Source organism: Rhea americana, unplaced genomic scaffold (assembly GCF_003343005.1).
Source record: "Rhea americana isolate MKP2758 unplaced genomic scaffold, rheAme1 scaffold_125, whole genome shotgun sequence".
Taxonomy (NCBI): domain Eukaryota; kingdom Metazoa; phylum Chordata; class Aves; order Rheiformes; family Rheidae; genus Rhea; species Rhea americana.
This window is the reverse complement of record NW_028185317.1, coordinates 2,216,303-2,220,986: the sequence shown is the minus strand read 5'-3', so window position 1 is coordinate 2,220,986 and position 4,684 is coordinate 2,216,303. Positions and strand designations below refer to the sequence as shown.

Below are 4,684 nucleotides of genomic sequence, written 5' to 3'. Positions count from 1 at the left end.
AAAAAAAAAAAAAAAAAAAAGACAGAACTGGCAACTGATCAACTTATGACAATACCAGTTTCTCTTTTGTGCTTTTTCTTTTCCTGGCTTCGTTTTAGTTCTAGTCTTAGTTCTGACTTTTTCCAAATTATATCTTCTTTCAAAGAACTAAAATAGGAAAAAAGAAATAACTAAAATACAAACTTGCTGCTGACAGCCAGTCTGTCAGACTGCAGTGGACTGAAATTTCTTCTTACCTGTATTTATGAGTTTAAGAATAGCCTACATTTACTTGGGTGTTTGCTGTTGTTCCCTTTACTGTTAGGGACTAAGAACCTGCAATTGTGCCAAAGGGTTTTACTGAAGTAAAGACAAGCTAATAGAACCAATGAGCATTATAAACAAGTCAACGGAGTTACACCCTCATGTTCCCAGACTAATAAGCACTAAGTGTTTCACTGAAATCAATACTAATTTGACACATGAATGAATTCTTACCCAGGACAAACCATAAAATTAACAAAGTACAAACATCTTCTATACATCAATAATTCCCCCATCCAAAAGTTGTATAAAATGAAGGCCAATAGGCACTTTAAATACCAGGGGCATGTCATGAGAACATATTTTATGATACTTTGCCACAAAACAATGTACGTATTGATTACTCATTATATCTGCCATATGTGCCATGACTGTGAGCACATTTAACATCCTGATTTCCCTTATCTCTGAATTTGTGATTATGGGTTGTTCATAGTTAAATGAACCAGGTTGAGAGTCCAATGTATTCAAAGCCTATGTCATACTCGCTTCTAGTCTAACAGAAATTGTCATGGTAGACCTTACCGACTGACTTCAGCAAAGTAGCCAAGGCAGCTTCATTCTGCCATCAGCCAGTTCTCTCAGTAGCCTCTGATGCATTTGATTGCAGAGACAGTACTATGAAGAATGGCATAATCACTGTACTTGCTGTAAGACCAAGATTTTATGCATTAGAGACAAATGAGCCAGGGAATAAAATCCCTCAGGTCTAAATCCCAGGTCTAAGCATGACCACAAGTGTTGCAAGAATACTGAGTCTCCATGGTGGAAGTGAATCTCACAATGTTCTAAACTCACACCAATTCTAGCACAAAGGGATGGAGAAATAGCATATATTTAACTGTTTGTTTGGAAAAGGCTAGAAGTCAATAAACCAAGATTGATTTTAGGTGATTCTTGCCACTGTTTAGAAGTATCTTCATCTGTGCCCCTTCCAGAAGGTGATCTAGGATAACAGTCATCAAGTACTAGAGGTCTCCTATGACACTGAGAACAGGCTCTCATCCTGTCTGACGGAAATTCCTGCCTTGACCAACAGCAGAAAACTCTACATGAGATATTGTGAACCTGCAAATATTTTGAAAATCATCCAGTATCTAAGATACAGGGAAGAGGATCTTAGAGATGTTGGAGAGATGTAGCGCTCTGAGAAAACTGGTTAACAGATACAGAATAACTAGGAGAGAGACCACTGGGGTGTCAAAATCAAGTTGACTGAGTCTTGCCTGGATTTTGCGAAGATTAGGTGGCAAAAACTGGACTGAGCTGTGATAGTTTCAGACTAAAAGTACTTTCTTGCATCAAGCTTGTCTATAAGTTCACAATTTCCTAAAAAATTATTCAACGTTGGAGCTTTGCTCTATAGGCTTATCGTGGAGAGTTCAGAATGATATTCAAAGTGCTGTCTCTGTTCGTTAGTTTTGTTTTGACATAGTTGTGACATGTTTCTGTTCTTAAACCAGGTGTTTTTATCTCTGCAAGTTCAGAGGTATCCTGGTTCAAACACCGATACTTATAGATTCAGAATTCGAATTTTAGCAGGATATTTTCTCATGAAAACAGTAGCACAAAAAGTTTAATTTCTGGTTTGTTGCTTTGATTTACTCTTGACATAGTCCAGTGATATATGATAAATACTTGTATAGGTCTTTTAATACTGAATCAAAATGCCAGATGTAGCAAAAATGCCCCAAAAGGTCACTGATACATACCAGTGATCCAGAACAAATTTACTTTTCTAGGTCTGATTTATCAAAAAGGTTTAACTGGGTAATTTTGCACTGGTGGTCTGTATGGTAGATTAGGTGCATCACTCCATGCCATTCTAACATTATGTTGTATCAAATCATTTTTGTCCTTCCACAGCCAAAATAAAGCTACTATACAGTCAAAGCACCGGTGTAAATTCCGTATTATGTGCTGTGACTACTGTCATTGTGGGCCTATTCCTTACTTGGGTCAGATTTGTACTGTTGACCATGGAACCATGGCCTTCTTCACTTTAACATTAAATGTGAACTGCAAGTACTAATGGTTTTCACTGCTTAGCCATGCACGTGAACGCTTTTCTTGCCTGCTGCTCAGTTTTGATCACACATAAAGACACATCATACTTGTCTGATTCAGAAGCAGATTCAACCAGTCATGCCCCCTGCCCCAACTTGATAGGTGACTTCCTATTCTTTCCCATTATTGTTACATAAAGGAATATCTAATTGCTCTTTCCACTTAGCCTGAAGGAAGGGAGTTTAGAATATCCACAAGCTATAACAAAATCTGTAATTTTCTGTAAGTCTGCTTAATAGCAGCCATTTACGCTTTTGGCCTAAGAGTATCTTGCAGTGGTTTATCCCATCTATTTAGGGAGAAGTAATCTTCTAAATAATAATTATTAAAGTCAGTTTGTGGTTTAATGAACATTTTTGAAAAGTCAAAACATGTTTGAAAAAATATAAAGGCGAAAAGAAAGCAAACTAAATATAGTGTAAAAATTGGTAGTGACTTTTAAATCTGAGCTTCATTTCCAATACAAACTTTCGATGCAAGCATTCAGCTGGTCAAGCAAGTTATACTAGTCAGGAGAAGGAAATGTTAATGGACTCTTCAACGAATTCCTGTTCCTTTTCCACAACTGCACAAACTTTTCAGGGAATATAGAAAGAATGAAACAGTTGAAAAGATTCCAGAACAGACTAACAGCAGATAAAAAATGATAAAAGGTTTAGGAAATATCACCTATGAGTTTTCCAGAGTTTGTTTAGTCTACAAAACTACATGTCCCTTACAGGAGGGACATGATATTTTGTGAAATCTGACAGTATCTAAAATGTTACTATAAATTGATGGTGATTAACTGTTCTCTACACTCACTGGAAGTTGGGCAAAGAAAATGTATTTAATTCACAACAAAATAACACAGTTTAGACATTGGGGACAACTTTCTAGTTCTAAGGACAGTTACGTGCTAAAACAAGCTATTTAGGAAGATTACTGCCTCTCCTATGTTGCAGGTTTTTAGGAAGAGCTTAGACTGACTTTTTCCAGGGATGAAGTTGTGCCTCAGAGCAGCAGCTCCTGTTTAAAGTCCGGGTTGCAAAGTTCTTCAGTCCTAAAGGTGACATTAGTAAATGCTTCGTGCTTTTCTGAAAAACAAAACAAAAGAGATGATGGAAACTCTGCTGGAAATTGCAACGCTTACTTAAGATGGAACCAGGAGAAAGTTTTCCTTCATCAGGGCAGAGGTCTCAGTCTGAGATGTCACCTTGCAACCTACCTTGAACTCAGAGGCCCGGATCCAGGAAGATCTCACTACGCTTCAAGTGAGACTCAGCCCAACTTTTGGCGACCTACAGCTAAAACAAAGATCCTGAGAATCCCTGCCCAGCCTTTGCCCAATCCCAGTGGCAACTGCACTCCACAGTCACCTGATTTTTAAGTTTCCCAACTACGTAGGTTCATGCCCCGAGCTCTCACGCCAGGACCAGGCTGCAGAGCCCGGCGTGCGGGCTCCCACCTGGCCCTGAGGAGCGAGGCGCTGTTAAACCACCACTGCTGCCGCCCATTCCTTTTAGGCGACTCGCTTAGCGACCAGACACAAGGATCACCTTGCAGAAAACTCACTTCAGCTCATTCTTCTCCTTCCTGGAGAACAGATTTTTCTTTTTTTCTCTCTCCCCCCCCACTCCCCCCAATGTGAGCGAAGACCGTGGCTCCCACCGCTTGCTCCAGTAACTGGCACCCGTCCTGGGAAGCACCCGGCGCCACGGCGGGAACATCCCCGYCCGCCGGCCCTTTCCAACAGGTCCGGCGCGGCAGCGAGCGCGGCCGGGGCCCCGCCGGAGCCGCCCTGAGGCGGGAGGGAAGGTGCAGCGGCCGAGGCAGCCATGTTGGCGGGCGCAGGGCCGCGGCGGGCATCGTCCTGCCGCCTGCGGTAACTTTCGGGGAAGTTTCTTTCCCGGCCTCGGTGGGGCGCGGGGTGTGGGAAGGGAGGCTCGGCGGCTGCCGGGGCACAACTAGGTGGGCGCGGAGCTGCTTTCAAGGCGAGGGGCTCGGGCGCGTCTACTCCCCCCCCACCCCCCACCGCCGCCTTCCCGCCCGCCCGCCGGCGCCGCGCTCGGCAGCGGCCGCGCGCGCGCGCGTGTGTGTGTGTGGGGCGGCGGCGGCGACAGCAGCGCGGGCGGGAGGGCAGCCCCGCGCCGCGGCCGGGGCGCCGTATTCACCGCGCGCTTTACGCCGCCCGCCTTGCGCAGACAGCGTAGCGCCGCCGTCTCTCTGTGTGTGAGCGTCGCTCGCGCTACGGCGCCGGCCCCGCCCCCTCCGCCCCGGCCCCCGCCTCCCGTGCCGCTTCCCCCGCGCCCATTGGCCGCCGCGCCCGTCACTC

The 4,684-nt window shown here is 44.7% G+C and overlaps 1 long non-coding RNA gene across 3 annotated transcripts in view; it reads right to left on the bottom strand.

Moving 5' to 3' along the window:
* Positions 1–3,985, bottom strand: part of LOC146600240 (uncharacterized) — an 11,149-nt gene extending 7,164 nt beyond the window's left edge. For 2 of the 3 annotated variants that reach the window (XR_014898327.1, XR_014898328.1), the window contains exons 1-2: positions 3,340–3,985; positions 829–951 (exon numbers count right to left, since the gene is read on the bottom strand). This is a non-coding gene — a long non-coding RNA (uncharacterized LOC146600240). The remainder of the gene's footprint in view (positions 1–828; positions 952–3,339) is intronic. The other variant, XR_014898329.1, reaches the window with a different exon arrangement.
* Between the last annotated feature and the right edge of the window lie 699 nt (positions 3,986–4,684).